A 19,505-nucleotide genomic window follows, 5' to 3' on the forward strand; every position below is an offset into this window, starting at 1 on the left:
AAATATTATGATCCTTTCCCCATATATAACTTAAAACTTTGTCATAGCATGGCTCAGCCATTGTTGAAGTGATATAAGACTTATTAATGTTATTTTGACATAACAGTTCCATAACTCTAAAATAGGGGTGACAAATTCGCAGCGTCATGGCGGCCTCACGTGACGTATCACTTTTTCCCCCTTTGCTAAACCGGGTGTAGGCGTGGCCAGCGCGTGATGCATCCGGCCCATGGGGCGCGAATTTGAGAGCCCTGCTCTAAAAGATGCCATAAAGAGAACATGGTATTCTGAAAACTTGGCCCAACAATATTGAAACAAAAACAACGGGGGTCTATTCAATTGTAATCAGCAGTATTTTCAATTTACCACTTAGTGTATTAAGCTATGTATGAGTATTAGAGGCCTTCAAACTGAGGAACGGTTAATGCCAGATGCTTAGTTTTAAAATAAAGTTTATCTGATTTGCATCCAGCTGTGATTTAGAAGCAATAACATGGAAACAGACTTGCACCACACTGCATAAAAATGCAGATATTTTGCCAACAGTCTAGCACCTATTATTTCTCTCCCAATCTAAATAACCACTGATTTATATTTCACTATTCTAGAATGAGAATGTCTTTCAGAGCTACCATATTCAGGCTGTAAAAATCTAGCCAACTATTAGATGGCAACAAAGCATTACAGCTTTGGATGCAACCTAATATTATTGGCCTACTTTCAATCAATTTTGTCATAACAGTTAAGGTGCTGACTATAAACTAGGAGACCGTGAGTTCTAGTTCTTTCCTTAGGCCTGAAAGCCAGTTCAGTGATATGGGGGTAGCTCATTTTTTCTCAGCGTTGTTGTTGTGGTTGTTGTTGCTGTGGGAAAAATAGAAGACAAAAGCATTATGCGTGCCACTTGAGTTCTACCAAATAAAGGTGGGAAATAAATTCTATGAGATATTTGAAAAAAAAAATAAACTGATGAAAGATTGTACAAGACTGTACTGATATCTATACTAGATATATTCAGATGGTACTTAAAATTCTAAAAAAAAAAAAAAAAATTCAATCTTACGGAATGAAGAGCTGTAACAAAATGGCTACGCTCCCTTGCTGTACTTTATCATCTTGTGCTGCTAATCATAGTTTCTTCTGCACACGAAAAAAAGAATGGTTTGAAGAAAGAGTTTCTTTATTTGGAGATTTAACATTACCTGAATCAGGTGGTAGAAGTATACCTGTGATCTATGAGCCCTCCACACCCACCAGGATTATCAGATACGCTTTATAAAAAGAGCAGCTCCAGTTTCTCTTTCTCGGAAGACCTTGTGAGTGGCATAAGAGCAATTGTGAGATAATAGTAGCCATGTAGTTCAAGTGATGCTTGAATTCATCAGTCTGATCATGGCAGAAGCTAGCTTTAAGAGAGCTGATAGAAAGAAATTCAACAGCAGCAATTTTCATCGTTATTCCTGGGCACAATATGGCTTCAAATAAAAAAAAAAAAAATCAACACCATTTTAATGTAGTTCCTTACTACATTAAATCAAACAGCACCCGCAAGATTTACTTTAGGGAATTAGTCAAGGAACTCCCAAAGCAGTTTAAAGATCATGATAGCGCTTATGTGGTAAGAAAGAGGAATGTCTTGCCAGGGGTGGAACTCTGGTACTTTTGAAATAACGCAATCTGTAAATTGCAATAATAAAAAGAAAGAAAAATTATAAAAACTATGACGTTTCGTCCGTTTTAAATTAATCTTAACAAATACAGCAAAACTTGTTTCTAGTGCACTATAATTTGAATAGATCTATTAGTCCCAGAAGGGTTCAAGGCATGCAGCCAGATGAACTTGATGTGTGAGGGACTTTTTTGCATCGTACAGAGGCAATTCAAAACACCACAACTAAGATTTATGAACACATGTCCTAAAAATATGAGTCAATAAAACTATTTTCAGCCATTCTTAACTATCTATAATTACTTTTCCTATTTACCCATGGCTAAAACTGCCTAAAACTATTTCAAAATAGTACACTATTGTGTATTTTTAAAATGAGATACCACAAATATTATTTTTATATCATATGTACATTTAATTTCATTCAACCTAACTCCTACATATACAAGTAGTCCTTGATTTATAAGTTCATTTAGTGACCATTCGAACTTACAACAGCACTGAAAAAAGTAATTTATGATCACTTTTCACACTAATGATCATTGCAGCATCCCCATGGTCAAATGATCAAAATTCAGATGCTTGGAAACTGACTCACATTTATGACCGTTGCAGTGTTCCGGGGTCTTGTGATCTCCTTTGCTACCTTCTGACAAGCAAAGTCAATGGGGAAAGCCAGATTCGCAGCTGTGAAAGGTCATAAAATGGAAGAAAACCTAATAAATGTCTCACTTAGCCACAAAAATTTTGGGCTCATAAGTGATCGTAAGTCAAGGACTACCAGTATTTGCATATGTAAATGAATTTCACTTGAACTAAAACATGAAAGAAAAGAAATGGCATGAAATAATTGAAATGGCCCAATTATTTATGAAGAGTTTGCAATATTTTGGAATCAAACTATGATTTGATTCTTCAAATCAACTCCTGGCAACTGCCTGGACAAATTTTTGCAGATTACTTGGCAAGATTTTTGGAAGTAATTTGCCTTCAATTTTTTTCCCCCTATGGCTAGGATTACCAGATATTTAAATAGGTGAAGGAGCACATAGACAATTGGAAAAGAAGACACACTAACCATTTAACTCTCATGGCATCCATAACAAAAATTATAGAGAAAATGACAAAACTGCAAAGTACTTGGGCCTCAAGTATATGAAATTAATTTTTCCAGAATTAGAAAGGCTGGTTCTTCAATCACAATATTTTTCCAACAAATCTTTATTTTCAAGAACATATGCTGACAATCATTTAGTTGATGCCAACGCACTACACAAATTTCACCATAGAAATGTATGAGAAGTCATGTGATCTATGGACTACAGTGAAATTGAATTTCAAGAGGCTAAATAGAAACCGAATATTGGAATTAAGAAATAAATTAAATAACATAAATCTAGGCTGTTCATTCTCTTGATGACAACAGAAAAGAAACAGACAAGTTACCACGTCACAATACATAAAATTTGAATGACTACTAAAAACAATCCAATTTAAAAAAAAAAAAAAAAAAGCACTAAGACACTCAAAATTGAACAATATTTTATTTTAAGACTATGTTTGGCAGACAAAAGACATCAGGAGGAAAAGGAGGACATGTCCGCCTTCTGCCAGATGTCTGGTAACTCTACCAAGAACTGAGATTGAATGGGCCAAGGCAGGGGTGAAATCTATTTACCTTCCCAACCGGTTTGGAAGTGCACGTGCCGCACATCATATATGCGCTTGGACCCTCTGCACATGCGCAGAGGGTAAAAAACAGGTTACTTCCTGATTAAAACCTGGTTAAAACCAGGAAGTAACGATGACCGGGCAGGTGGGCAGAGCTTCACGCCGCCATTGCTACCGGTTCTCCGAACCATCGGCCGCCATGGCTACTGGTTCAGCTGAACTGCTCCAAACCGGGAGCATTTCACCCCTGGCCCAAGGTCACCCACATCACTTTGTGCTAAAGCAGGATTGCAACTCAAAATCTTTTAGTTTCTAACCTGGTGTCTTAACTACTGCACCAACTGATTCTCCTCAAGAATTGACTGGTGATAAAGTATGAGTGATTTGTTGATCTGGTTGTTTTTATAAACATCAGATACTGTAGAATATGCTTTCATTGTTCATTGTATAAAATAGTATGAAAGTATTAGCGAATTCTGAAAATAAGAAAGTACAGGCTAACATAATGCATAATATCTGATTTTTATAGAATATGGGGATGACCTTGAAGAAGTAACACAAGAAGAGTTATGTAATTAACAATTTAGTTCTGAAATAGCTGTCTTGCAGACTCCTGGTGACAAGCAGCTATTAGGAGAATTGTAGGCAATCTCATGTCCTCCCCCTTGTCTGGAGAGGAATTATAAAGAGCTGGTCTACTTGCCAGTTCTTCATTCTGCCAGCGTCATCAGCTCCACTTTTTAGAGCCACCTAAAAAGTCTGTCATTTCTTTCCTAGATGTATCAGGGTCATAACAATTTTTGATTAAATTTATAGTGATTTGTCTATGTAGAAAACAAAACAACTTGAGGGCATATAATCAGTTTTTCATTTCTATGAATCTGACCATTTTTGTTTCTCATTTCTCATGTGGCCATTCTTATTTTAATCTATCTCATTCTTATGCTAGATTGAGATTTTTTTAAACAAAAGCTTGCAGTATAACTTTTATTCATTTTTGTGCACACTGCCCCAAATGTTAACATTTTAGCTTAATATGTTGCAGTTTTTTGCAAATTATTTTGCACTGATTATGTACAAATATAGCGCACTATATTTTGTCTTAATAGTATTTGCATGTGTTTCTTCTCCCTAATACTTCTTGTTTGCTGACCTGCTTTGCAGAATTCAGAGAAAGGGACATTTCCAAAGAAAACTGTGGAGTTTGGGAACTGATTTGCAAATGAAAATTAGATAAGCTTGCATTCAAATATTTTCTCTTTCCTAATACTTACTAGTAGCATAGGGAGGCTTCTCTTTTTAATCAAGATAGACACTTATCTCTTTATGTAGTTCCAAAAGTTTGTGAGACTAAGTCTTACTTGGGATAGGAGTAATTTATTTTTATTTATTAAACCAATGTATATAGTGGCACATCTTACCAACAAGCGACTCTTAGTTTTAGAAGGAAGTGGCAAATAAGAAAATTGTTGTGCACATTATTTATTCCACTGTTTCATTTTACTTCCTCCCAAAGCTTATTTGGGCCAAGATACAGATTTTCTGAATATAATATGAGAAGAGGAAACATGGATGAGAATAAGGCAGTTTTATTTTTTCCTTAATATAAAGAAATCACTCAAGCAGTCTAATTATATCTAACTAGAAGAAACTGCAGTGGTATACTACAGAATGTGCATGAAACAGTGTCCATAGTCTAAGAAGTATAATTCTTTGAAGTCTACTAGGTATACATTTTAAATTAAATGTATAGAATGATAATTTCCTGCTTTTATAAATTGACTTCTGCACACCTCAAAATTAAAATGTAAAACACAAAAGCATTTGGAAGCCCAATACAATAGGCATCATGCAGTTACTTATTTTGCACTCTGAAAATCTCTTCTTCATAAAATGTGGTATTATTTATAGTATCTTTTGAATAGTCAATTGAAATCGCAAGCCTCTTTCTTTCACTTGAGCTGCTTTTGGTCCCAGATGACCCAATGTAATAATCCTACAGTATTACAGTTCAATTGACCTACACAAAGCTTTGCATTTTTACATCAGGACAGAAGAAAAACGGCCATCAGATAACATGTAACACTTATAATAATAGGAATTTCCTCCTGCCATTCAGCCTGCATGGAAGAACAGAAGCTCTGCTTTCTCTGGTAAACACGACTCTCCTGCTCTTTGACTTTGGCATACAAAGCAATTAAGATTGCTTGCTGGCATACCCCGCCTTGCTAGCATCATTGCTCTAGCTTTGTGTGTGTGCTCTTTTGAGTCAGTGTTGACTTTTGATGACTGCCCGAACTAGTCCCTGCAATTTCTTTGGCAAACTTTGCCATTGCCTCCGTCTGTGACTGAAAGGAAGTGACTTGCCCAAAGGTAACACAGCTGCTTCATGCCCAAGGCAGAATTAGAACTCACATCTCCCAATTTGTATCCTTGTGCCTCAACCATTACACCAAACTGACTCGTGACATTAGCTCACAGCAAACATCCTTTCATTGTAGATCCAGACTCATCCTTTATTTATAATCTTAGTCCTCAGCACTGGAAATAATATATTTTACTACTTGTAATGCAGTATAATTCCCTTCCTCTGAGTATCTAATTTTGTCTCTTACAAACCTCCTTCTCTCATCAGAGCTGTGGTGGTGCAATGGTTAAAATGCAGTACTGTAGGTTAATTCTGCTGACTGCCAGCAGTTCAGCAGTTCAATTCTGTCCGGCTCAAGGTTGATTCAGTCTTCCATCCTTCCGAAGTCGGTAAAATGAGGACCCAGATTGTTGAGAGCAATACGCTGGCTCTGTAAACCTCTTGGAGAGGGCTGTAAAGGACTATGAAGCAGTATATAAATCTAAAGTAAATCTAAGTACTATCGCTATAACTTTAAAGAAGTAAATTTTAAAACGAACAAAGAAAGTTATTTGTAGATAGGAAGCTTTTTTAAAAAAAAATACACGCTATCCCAGCCTTCTTTTACTTTGTATTTCCTTATCACTACTGATATATCTACTGGTATATGTACTATACAGATTTATACCTATGGAGTTATCAATTTATTAAATGAAGTCAACATTGCTGAATTCCCAGAACCCCAGCCAACATGGCCAATGGTGAATACTTCTGGAAATGTTCAATCACTTCTCTAAGACTGCAGATTCCCATCCTGGAGCTTTGTTTTTTAATGCCTTTCAGTCAGTGTTACTTCTAGTGAGTGCCTAGAACTAGTATCAGGATTCTTAATAAGATTTCAGAAGCAACTTGCTTTTGCCTCCTTCCTCGAACTGGGAGAGAGTAGTTGGCCCAAGGTAACTCATCTGGCTTTGTGGTTTCTAGCCTGGTGCCTGAACTACTATACCAAATTGGCTCTCTGTTTGTAACTATCAATTCACAAATTCCTGCAATCCATGGAAGCAGGGACTCCATTTTACCACAAAAAGAAAGGGAATAAGGTGTGTGATAACTCCAGCCTTACCACTACATAAAGATTGCATTGCATTATTTGATGTTTGTTTATTTATTCTGAATGGAAACTAGAAATACAATATATAAACTAGTGACATATTCATCATTTAATTCCATCAGATTTGTATTTTTGTGAAGGATGTAACATATCCTTTATATTAGGGCTGTGTTGGAGTTACTTTAATAGCAATCTTGCAGAGACAAGTTGTTAAAATGCAACAAACTTTAATAGAGCCTAATCAATAAGCCAATTCTAAGATTTAAGCCTTTATTAGTACATGGGCTCAGTTTTTGGCTAAAAACCATAGGGTTTTGGTACTTTGAATCCAAGTATAGATGTACTATATACTTCAAGAAAGGAGGGGGCAAGCAAAGATTCATGTTTCTGCTCACAACTGCATCCTTTCTAAAATAAGCCTGTCAGTGCATATCCCTACAAAAGTTACAAGTGTACCAAATATTTAATCTTTCTGTTTGTAAATACTCTGTGGTCTTAAAAGATACTTAAGCAGTCTAGTTTTGTATATCCCACATTTTCTTCAGGAGCCTAACGTGAAAAATGTATCAGTTACATGTTCATTTTTCCTCACAACTATCCAGTGAGATAGGTTGGGCTGAGAGAGAGAGAGTTACTGGCTTAAAGTCATCCAAAATGAGTAGCCATAGCTGAGAATAGACTTAAACTTGGGCCTTCCTAATCCTAGTCCAACACTTGAAGTGTTATACCATGGTGACTCAACCATCTCTGCTAGTTGTTGAAAAATAAATTTGGTTCACCAGATGGCCAGACAAGTTGCTTCTACAACTTTATACACACAAATATGGGAACACATGCCAAAGATACATACCGAGAATCAGGTGTTTCTATGCAGTGGCATTTGAATATTCACCTGCAGAAGTGTTATCTTATTCGGTACTGGTATCATATTCTCAAGCTCTCTTAAAATCCAAGTCCCTCTGCGCAAGACACTACATCAGAATTAGTCTGTTATGTTTTCTAATATTATTCTTTTTAAACAAGAGCCAACAACAATAGAAATTTGGTGACTGATTTTACTTTGAGGGACATATATAGGAACAGATTCTTTTCAAAGAACACAAAACACAGGGGTTCCTATACTTCACGTGCTAACACTTGTGTAGCCCTAAGGAAAACAAATTGTCATATTCTCTTTTATTGCACATTCTAGTGCAAACCAGCTGCAAATACATCTTTATTCACTCAACCAAAAGCCTGATTTATGGCTGCCTGGTTAACCCACCAGCTCAGGCACTCCAGATGCTGCACTGCCTCCACAACTGCTGCTGCTGCCGCTGTTGCTGCTGCAAATGCAGAGATTCTCCATCTGGCTGTTTTGAAACCCTGACATTCCCAGCACATCTTACCTCTGCAGATGCTGTGCAGCACAACAGCAGACCATGGTCAGATGCAAAAAGAAAACAAAAACTGTTTATAGCTTCCCCTCATCTTCCTGTGGCTTTTGTGACTGCAATAAAGGAAGAGTTCTCCACTTTTCAGTCAGGGATGGCAAGAGGAAGTCTGCAGGAGGTAAACGGAGGACGAGGTAAACAGAGGAGGAGGAGGAGGAGGAGGAGGAGGAGGAGGAGGAGGAGGAGGAGGAGGAGGAGGAGGAGGAGGAGGAGGAGGAGGAGGAATTGGGTCTTGTGGAAAGTTCTGCTGCATGCCCTCACCTAAACCTGTATCATTTGGGCAACAACCTATGATCACAGAGACTGTTTTTGTTATCTTGATCCCATATTTCATTGCTATAGCTCAACTCTTGTTATTCTGTTAACATCTACAGGGCTGAAGATTTGTAAAGCACTTCATCGTGTCCTTATTTGTACTTTATCCTTAAAGGGGGGGGTGTGGAAATAACAAATGACAACAGAAGAATATTGTGAAGCATTGAATCCTTCCTTTTTCGGTGACACTATTGAACCAGAGATCTTTCAAAATACATGCACGTTTTTCTAAGTCTTAAGATTTTTTTAAAAAACCAAAAAGATTCAGAGTGCTTACTTTTTATTCCATGCCACATCGTGCGCACAGTCCCAACTCCTCTTTCTGAATCTACACCTTGAATACAATTGGCTCTTCTGTGTTGCCATGGAACTGAAACCTTTGCAGCTCAGATGGTGATGCATTCCATGGAGAACACTGTTCCTACACTTCCTATCACAGAGGTAACATCACTGCATAACATTAACTCCTTTAGTATCACACACTCTTGTCTGCACATTTTACACATGTTTCCCTCCTTTGTCTTCTGCCTCAGTAAGCAGCGTCTAAGCATGCTGTGCCTGTCTTATATCTCCAGAAATCAAATTAAGCACCCTGAGAAAAAAAAGAAGCAGACTATGTCATCTTGCAGCTACTGTGATGCCAAGTGCATTTTAATGGGGTTCTTATAATGTTTTCCAAATTAAGGGTATATATAGCATCAAGCATACAATTCTCATTATCACAGGTATAACTGAAACTCCATAATTAACCATGTTTATCACCTAATTAAGATAGTTAGTACCTTGCCCTCCCCTGTTGGGGACAGTGCATTCTTTAACCAGCCTCATTTCACTCAATGAGTAACTGAGATTTGAAGATGAGGACACAGTTCCAGTGCAAGAAAGAGGTTAGAACATAGAACATATGTGGTGGGATTGTGATAGTGCACAAAAAATATGGGACATGGTGTTTAGAGAAATTAGAGCACCTTTAGATGTAAATTTAGACATGTCACCGAGAATTGCATTACTGTTGCTGGTGGAAAAATGGGATATAAATGAAACAAAAAAGGAATTGATTGTAAATTTGATAATGGATTAGTGATGGCTAAATATTGGGATATTCAAAGAAATGAATGGAATAATGAAATTTGGAGTATGGCAACAAATGATAAATTAACAACAGAAATTAAATTTAAAGAAGGGCTGGTCAAAGCAAATAATTATAATGAAATAAGGGGGGATTTTATAAAATCAGTGTTGGTGGAAGGCAAAGGGAAGAAACCTACTCAAGAATATATGTTGTTTTGGAGGGGATAAGGGCACAATTGGAATATAGTGTATATCCTTTAGTTGTTATAGACGAAGAAATATAATGGGGGGGAATGGTCTCCAGGGGGTGGGGGTGCACTGTAATATGTTTTTTTTTCCTTTTCCTTTTTCCTTTCTTTTTTTATATTTAAATGTATATGTACTGTTTGTATTATTTATATTTTTTTTAAAAAAAGATGAGGACACAATTCTTGGACAAGGATAGCTACTATGCTTGATAGGAGAATGGTAAAAAAAGCAGAATGAGTAGGCTGGATCAAGAAATTAGTGAAGTTTCCTTGTAAAATGAATCAGTTTCAGTCATTCTACATGCACCTCTCCCAAAGCTAGACTTCCCGAGTCAAGTGTTCTCCAGACATGTTGTACTATAAATTCCCATAATCTCAATTTTCATAATTTTCATGAGCAGATGATAACTGATGGCTTCAGATACTGTTTTTTTCTGGGAAAATACTTGAGCTATTATGTGAAATTCTATGTCACATAAGAAGATAGATCGCAAGCCGTATAAGAGAACAAAAGCACCTCAACATCCAAATCCAATGAAAAGCCAAGGTCAGGTCAGACCTATTTTTTTTTAATACAGTGGGATTATAAACCAAGACAAGTATCAGTTCAATCAGACTGTATAATTGGAGATAGTTCAAGCGTGGTCACTGGGAAAAAAAAGAATTAATATCTCAGAATCAGAAATGGGAGAAGTAAATAGAAAAATTGTAGCCACTGTTTTTTGTTTTGCTTTTCCTGGGTAAATTATAACTCTATTCATTTCATCCTTTAGGATGACTGAACAAGTGTATTTTATTATTACAAGTTATGAAAATACATTCAAATCAGTGGTGGGTTTCAAAAATTTTTACTACCGGTTCTGTGGATGTGGCTTGGTGGGTTTGGCAGGGGAAGGATACTGTAAAATCTCCATTCCTACCCTACTCCAGGGGAAGGATACTGTAAAATCCCCATTTCCTCCCAAAATGGGACCTGGGAGCAGAGAATAGAGAGGGGCGGGGCGGTCAGAATTTTTACTACCGGTTCTCCGAATTACTCAAAATTTCCACTATCGGTTTTCCAGAACTAGTCAGAACCTGCTGAAATCCACCTCTGATTCAAATATTATCCACATTTTCAAGCATTTCTTGCTCATTTTTTTCAGTCTAATTACCATAAAAAGGGAAGGCATGAAGACTGCTTCTAGTAAAAATATTGGCTTCTCTTTCTTGTTGTTCCTGATGACCAATTCTCCTTCTAGAATTGCAGTTTCCTAAGCATATATGCTTTACATGGACCAGATAACTGTCATAAACTGCAGATTTAGCGTATCCCACGTCTGAAATAGGTTAGGCAGAAACCACTTTCAAGTTATACTGCAGACAGGAGATATGCAACCATCATATCAAACGTGCAATCTGCTACTTGATATGCTGAACAAGCTTAGTTCTTTTGCTTCCTATTTCCAATGAGAAATATAAAAATAAAAGAGGGGGTGGAGTACATTCTCAATCATTTGGTCATTCTAGATTCTATCATCCTGTGTTACATACTTGTAAGTTCTGTGGAAAACTAATTCCTTATTAAACATCCTCATTGTGCAAACATCCTCTCAGCAAGTAGCAGTGTCTGGCTGACCTTATCTGGGATCAGAAACTAAGGCAGACTGGGTCCAATTACTATCCGGATGGGAAAATTAAAACCAGAGCTGTAGGAAAGATTGGGATTCCTCATGCTAGGAAAAAAAACCAATGACAAACAATTTTCCTATTACTGCCAAGAAAATGAATGGATGTCTCCATTAAATCACCAGGAGTTGAGTTCAATTTAAAGGCAGTTTAACTTTACAGTTATGTAAAATATTGATAGAATACAAAGATAGCTTATGTGCACCTACATTTATCAGGTTACTAGTATGACAAGATTTCTTAATGCAAATTCATCTGAGGACCAAAATATACTTCTCATTATTGCGTTGTGATCTGAGCAATTCGGAAAACTTTCCTTTAGGCATGGCATAATTTGTAATTTAGTAAGAAATTCTCCTAAAGTGAAACTATTTCAGGCACTTAATTTCAATAATAGAAACCAAGCATGATTTTGAAAACAAAACAAAACTTGTGCAGGACAATATTGTTAGAAAAAGAGAACAAAAATTCTGAAAAAGGAGAGAAACAAAATTCAAGAGAGTGAGCTTCATACAGCCTGTTAAATATACAGCATACAAACTTTTTTTATATACTTTTATGTAACTTCTTATTGTTAAGACCTAAAATGAACCCTAACCAAAAGAAAGACTGCAGCAGGTATGATAGTCTTCATACCATCTGCTTAACAACACAGATGGCTGAAAGCAAATATCCTCAAATTATACTCTTTGCATCTGGTTTCCTCTTAAATATAAATTTATGCTAAAGGCCTCTTTCTTGATATGCCATCATCTCGGCAGGCAACAGATAACAGCCAACTATTAGACCTTACAATCAAGACATATATTTAATCCCATATTAATTATCATCATTTCTCACACTACAAAAGAATAATCTTTACCATTAACAAAAGGAATCTGAAGTATAATTTATTCTCTCTCCTGTGCTCTCTCTCTATCTCTCTCTCTTTCTCTCTCTCTCTCCCCTTCCCCCTCCCTCATAGCTAATCTAAATAATTGGTCGCTTACATAATGAAAGTTATCTTGTTCCAATTTTGGTCAGACAGAGATGGTAATCTGAACAAATGTAGAATAGTATTTAATCATAATCAAGGTAGTTGATAAATCGTAACCCTGGCCATGAAAATTTGATTTAATTTAAGCCCAGAGTCAGAACAGACGGAGCACCAAAGGCAATGCTTTTAGCTATTCAGCAAGAAAAACTGAAGAAGCTAAAAAAGTGTGACCTTGGGTTTAATAAGTGGCAAAATATAGTTTGCACAAACCAGTTTCTTTTGATGCTAGGTTCAGAAATATTTGTTCGATTCTCTTTTTAAGTCCATTTTAATGACAAATGACTGCTTTTATTTAGCCAGAGTTCATCAAATCACAGTGATTTAATTAATACATAATGCTAAGCTATCATGTATCAATTGATATATCCCATTAAGTCAAAGCAAACAAACTATATTGTGGCAATATGGCATAGCATGTGTATAATCACACTACCTTTACACCTGCATTGTTATCATGAGAATGATGGGGAGAGAGACACATTGCAGCAGATAAACATATTTTATGGGATCACATATATAACTGTGATTCCAAAATATATGCATATCTCCTGCAATTTAGATAGATACCCTGTTTCCCCTAAAATAAGACATTGCCTGATAATAAGCCGAATCGGGCTTTAGAGCGCATGCGCTAAAATACACCCCCCCCCAAAAAATAAGGCCTCCCCGAAAATATTTAAACACATGCGCAGCCGGTCCCCGCCATTTCCTCTGGTTAGGGTTAGGGAAACAGAGCTGGAAATCAGGTAAATCGGCAAGAGGAGCCCCGTCTTGCTCCATGCGCCCCAAAATAATAAGGCATCCCCAAAAATAAAGCCAAGCATTTATTTCAGAATATCTTCCTGGAAGGTGCAATTACTTTTTTGTAAAGAAACCCAAGTACTTTTGGTTTTTTGTTTGTTTTTCAAAACAAACAAAATGTAGATCATCTCACTGGCAACAGATACATACCAACATGATCTCAGTTTTCTTAAGTAATATCTAGCTTGTTTCTACTTGTTTCTGTGCTGTCCTTAGGCAACCTCATCTTCCATACTAAATTCTGTCTTAGGCCCTTCCTGTTCTGGAGAATTTCACATATTCTTCTTTATATGAATTAATAAAGTATTTTATTTAGACTCTTCCACTAACACAGTGAGTTTACTAGAAAAGAGAAGAGAGGACAAAAAGCATTACAAAAGAGCACCTTTAAACACCTTGCTTTTTAAAATGCTTTCTTTCAAACATGAAATGAGGAAGTAACAATATAGTTAAACTATAAACTTCTTGTTACATTTGTTTTAAATATTTTCAAAGCTCTCTACAATTGAAACCTGCTTTTGAAATGTATCCTTTTGTTGTTTATCTTTGGTTAATTCTTGTTGTTAAATGTCAATTCATTGTGTTTATTAGTGGTTCTCATTCTGCTCTTTTGAATCTCATTGTTTGATGATACAAATATACAGAAAACGAATTCTGTCTCTAACTCATAGTAGTTAGAGTGCTGCACTAGCACTAGGGACATTCCCGTAGATGAGTCTAGTTTGATCAAAGGTGCTTTTTTCAAAAGGCAACTGGATAGGGTTTTTTTCCTTAAGAAGAAAACGTTTTGCTTCTCATCCAAGAAGCTTCATCAGTTGTGACCTCTAATTTGATCACTTTGATGTTACTCACTCTACAAGATTCTTGGATAGATGAAGATGGAATAGAGATATGACTCAGGTCCTTAGAGGAAAAGACAAGATATAAATGTAGGCAGTAAATTAAGTTCTCAGGCAGGGCCGCATGTATGTATAAAGCCATTACCAAGATACACAGAAAAGCTGCTATAAAGAAAAACCGTGAAAAGAATCAGCATCTGTGTGAGGAGAAAATAGCTACCTATAGAAACACAACATACAAAAAAATTCAAACATAGCAACATCAAGGCAGGACTAGACTGACCGTGAACCAGACAAGGTGACAAGAATGTGAAATCAGGTCCTCCCTACTAGGTTTTGGACATGCAATAAAACTAGACTTCCAAAACTTTTCTTTTTAACTTTATTTTGTTGTAATTTTAGTGACCTGTATTTTTTTTTTTTTTTACAAATGTATATATACTTTATGCCTCTCCATTGGGCAAAAATCAATTTATAACTCAAATAAATAAATAAACAAACAAACAAAACAACTGTTTCCCCAACTATGGTGCTGGGTTTTATATGTGATGGGTTTTCTGGTTTTAATCTCTGTAAATCACCCAAAGTTACATGTGTGAGATGGGCAGCTATATAATTCAAATTAATAAATAAAAGTGTTTGGAGTTGGGGGGGGGGGATGACATTATTTCTGTTTTTGCTTCGTTATTGTTTTATTCCAAATATCTATTAAATACTATTAGAAAGGCATCATAGTCAGGCGTTCTAATGATATATAACCAGTGTCCTCAAACCATGGGGATTCTCAAATTACATTAAAGTCCATTGTTCTTATTATTATTATTTTTAAAACTGATTGAGTTTTTCTCAGGTACAGAGGGAGCCCTGTTTAAACTTGTTCCCACTTTCCCTGAACAGACCAGGAACAGGCTTGCAAGCCCAAAGTAAGTTTTGAGAGGCTAAACCTACACACCTAGATATCTGTCCAAACCATCTGCCAATCACAGCAGCTGCATTATTATGTATTGACTACATTCATAAGAGGAGATTACACACATTAATTCAGAGCCTTTAAAGTATCAAATTGTATATTGGTATGCCGGGGTGGGTTCTACTTACCTTTACTACTGGTTTGCAGCAGGGCTGCGCACGCGCGCTCTTCTGCGCAAGCGCAGAAGCGTTTTGATGACATCGGGGTCGGTGGGCGGAGCCTCCCGCCGGTTTTACTACTGATTCTATAGAACTGGTGCAAACCGGGGGCAACCCACCACTGTTGTATGCCTATGCTTATATGCAATAATGCAGGATGAAGAACCAACTTGGTTGCTTAGAAGTGCTTTTTTCTGACATTCTCCAGTAATTGTTAAGCACGTAAGTTGAAAACTGGTCCTACCCTCAGGAATACCATTCAAACCAAAACAATATATATGTATTTTTGTTGTCAGTTCTATGGATTCATCAGAATTATTGCCTTGATTTGAACATGAAGTTTTGGACCACAAACATCAAAGAGGAAGGTCTAATTTGCTTGAGATAAAAATTTACTTTGACATGTGTCATAATTAAAAAATGCTGTTTTCCTTTGCTATTATTATTTTTATTGGGCTAGCTTTGCTCCCTATTTTCTTTAGATAACCTTTTCTTGGTTAGCTTCAGCTACCTATTCAACATGAGTTTTTATGTTAGCATAATTTTTTCCTCCATTCATATCAGTCTTAATCAACCTCCATCAACTTTTCCTCCATTCATATCAATCTAAGTCAGTTTTCCCCTGTTACTTAAAGCTAGCAGCTATGTTTGCTAAGGATGATAGAAATAGTAATTCAATACTCTGAATGCAGTTTGGAACAACCTAATAATTTTATAATGTATTTGACAGTTTAGGAATAAAATACATTGCAGAAAGATTAGTAGATGAAATGTAGAAACAAAAATTGCCCTTTTCATTGCATAGTTCTGCATCCAATAGGGTCTCTAACTAGAATTCCTCTCCATGTTAAGTAGGTTAGTAAGCATATGTCAATAGCTTCTTCTTTTTTTCAATCCAAGGCAATTGTTAAAAGGGAGCCGGGCAACTATCTTACTGTATCTGTCAAAATCCTCTATATTCTTCCACACCATGAGAAGTACTGGTAATTGCTTAGCCTCAATGACAATAATCCTATTAAGCCACTGATTATAATATATATTTATTTTATGCATAATGCTACATCTTACATTACAAACTATTGTCGGTTTTCATCATCAGCATCCTTTCTCAACTGAGCATGTGCAGAAAAAAAATATAATGCCCATGACAGTAGCCATTACAAATCTATGGATATATGACCACTTTGATTTAATTTCTATGTTTCACTTAGTAAACAAAACTGGTCAACCCAGTCATAAAACAAAAACCTGGGATATAGGCCAAAGAGAAAAATAGTTGAGTATCTCAATAGGAAACATACTTCTCTGAACATGGTGGTCAATAGAAGTATAACTACTACACCAGGGGTGGGCAACTATGGCCCTTTTATGACTTGTGGACTTCAACTCCCAGAATTCCTAAGCCAACCGTGTTAGCTCAGGAATTCTGGGAATTGAAGTCCACAAGTCATAAAAGGGACATAGTTGCCCACCTCTGTACTACACCAAATTGTGTAAAAATAGAGATATCCCCCACACACACACACAAAACACACACACCAACAATGGGACTACAAGTCATGTAAACCTTATACAGAGGGCATGAATTATATAAACATCCATGCTTCTCTCAGTACCTAAGGGAGAGTGGACAGTATACACCATTCTAAGAAATAATTGAATATGAGATAGATCTCTGCCTTGCTTGCATGCTCAGTATTCCTGGCTCAACTAGAGAATTATTAATGAAAATGACTCAACATGCTAAGAAAAACAACAGAATCCAAAATGCAACACTGTTTTTCTTGTCAACTCATCTTCAGCCTTTCTTTGAAAAGCTAATTACATGCTTTGAAAAGCATGTAAACATATATGCTTGAGTCTGTAAATGGCAAGGGGGGGCGTTTTGTAACCTTTTTCCTTTTTTTAATAAGCTGTTCAGGATAAAGGATGGCAAAAAAAGGGGGGGAGGAAGCAATAGCAGAGGAAACTGCAGGCAGCAAACATTTCCTGGAGATATAGATACCAGTGCAAAGGCCTGGTGTGAAAGCTCAGGTGATATAAGGTCACACACCCACACCCACTCAACAGCAGAGGTCTCTGAAGGAGGAACTGCTATGAGCTAAAATATCTAGGGTGATCAGCAAGAGAGAACAGCTTTAAATGGAACATGTCATCAAATGTAATTGTATGCATTGAGGTTCTGAAATCGCAATAGGAATAATTTCTTAAAGCACAAAAGTAGGTGTGAGACACAGAGAAGGAGGACAGAAGAAAAAAAAGAGCAAAAAGACAATCTGTCTGAAGCAGAAAATAATTAGATGAATATTAACAAGAGGCAAAACCTACACCCAGATACCACTGGCTACAAGGAGGCAAACACAAGATTGAAAAACCAAAAGTAATTATTCACAACACAGGTTCCATTTTTGCTACTATTTTTATCCACCAAATGCCTTTGTAAGTATCCATAAACTAAATTCCTGTTTTTCACTATTGCATGTCCTGATTACCACTCTTGAATGGTGACATAAATGTTTTTACATGACAGAAAAATATTTATAATCCCATTTAAGTGGAAACATAGATATATCCCAATTTCAGAATCTGCTAGTTATCATAATTTCAGAGGCTATTCTATTTTTCTAGCTGACACAGAAATACCCCTTTTGTTTACATACAGTAGATGATACTCAAAACAAATGAATGATTGTGTTCTAGGATATCTGTCAAGAAGCCAACAAGAAGAGAAATGAATCTGAACTTATTTTCCTTAGAAGAGCATAAAATTATAACCAAGACCTAAAATTATTAAACCATCTGGAAACAGTGACCACAAAGCTATTATGTTTGATACAACTGCAGGTGGATAATTTCTGAAGAAGTCTAACTCTGTCATGCTTGATTTCAAAGCAGCAAATTTATGTATAACTGTATTTATGTATAATTTATGTTAAAAAAAATAAGTTGAAAAAAAGGGCCAGGTCTTGCAAATTGACTCCAGCAATATTTTTACTCAATGGGATCTTACCCAGACTCTCTTTGTTAACAGAAGCATTCCATGCTGCAACAGTTGCCAATTTTATATTCTAAAATACCATCTCTTTAATCAAGTCCTGCCTTGCTATTTAAAGTTATTGAAGAATTTAAAGTGCAAGAACACTTGGGACTTTTATGAATGGTTGAGTCCCAGTCATGTCTCTTAGTGCAGCAGATCTCAACCTTCTGGGCACTAGGGACTGGTTCCATGGAGAGAGGATCAAAGGGGGTGTGGCTTCATATGCTGCCTCCATTCCACCAATGGGGTTTCGCTTGTTTGAGCGGCCCAGTTTCTAGCATGCTGCGGGCCTGCTGCTGGTCAACAAACTGGGGATTGGGGACCCTTGCCTTAGTGCCTGCATCCATATCCAGTAACACCCCTCCAAAAATATAAGCAATCTTATATTTGCAGTACATTCAGGCTGTAGCTACCCTGTTTTCCCCAAAATAAGACATCCCCTGATAATAAGCCCATTCGGGCTTTTGAGTGCATGGCAATAAGGCCAAGTGCTTATTCCAGGGTTCAAAAAAATATAAAACAGGGTCTTATTTTCGGGAAAACACGGTATATTGTTTCTAATGTGCATAGTTGGAAAGAAGGAAAACAGACACATCCATATACATATATTAACATATTTAATAGACTGCTGGCTGAAGTCATCATAAATGTAAAATAATGTATTATTGTACAAAATCTGTCAATGGAGCACATGTTACAATCATGTCTTTTGTTTACAAGTGATGGGCTACCTTTATTGGACATGTTGAAAAAGGAGTGGGGATAGGAGGTTCATAGGTTTTATTATTTGTGGATTTAAAAAAAAAAACTGCCCAGAGTCACCTATGTATGAATTGAGCGGTTATATAAATTTGTTCAATAAATAAATAAGCAAGGTGGACAATCATATCTTGAAGATGCTAATTTGGATTTGTACACTGAGGAAGGAGTTGAGCTAATTATAAAGGAAATTAAAAAGGGATGTGAATCAATAAAGGAGAATATTTGGGTTGAATTAAGGGGTCCTTGGTGCTCTCTAAGTTTGATTGTTTTCTTGCAGAGGATTCATTACCCAAACTAGGTATCATCATCATCATCATCTATACATATACATATACATATGCATACGCATACACATATATGCATACACAT

At 36.5% G+C, this 19,505-nt stretch overlaps 1 protein-coding gene across 10 annotated transcripts in view; it reads right to left on the reverse strand.

Moving 5' to 3' along the window:
• Positions 1 to 19,505, reverse strand: part of HIVEP2 (HIVEP zinc finger 2) — a 145,085-nt gene that overhangs the window by 81,817 nt on the left and 43,763 nt on the right. The window lies entirely within an intron of this gene.

Source organism: Pantherophis guttatus, chromosome 1, assembly GCF_059756535.1.
Source record: "Pantherophis guttatus breed Tessera chromosome 1, ASM5975653v1, whole genome shotgun sequence".
Classification (NCBI taxonomy): domain Eukaryota; kingdom Metazoa; phylum Chordata; class Lepidosauria; order Squamata; family Colubridae; genus Pantherophis; species Pantherophis guttatus.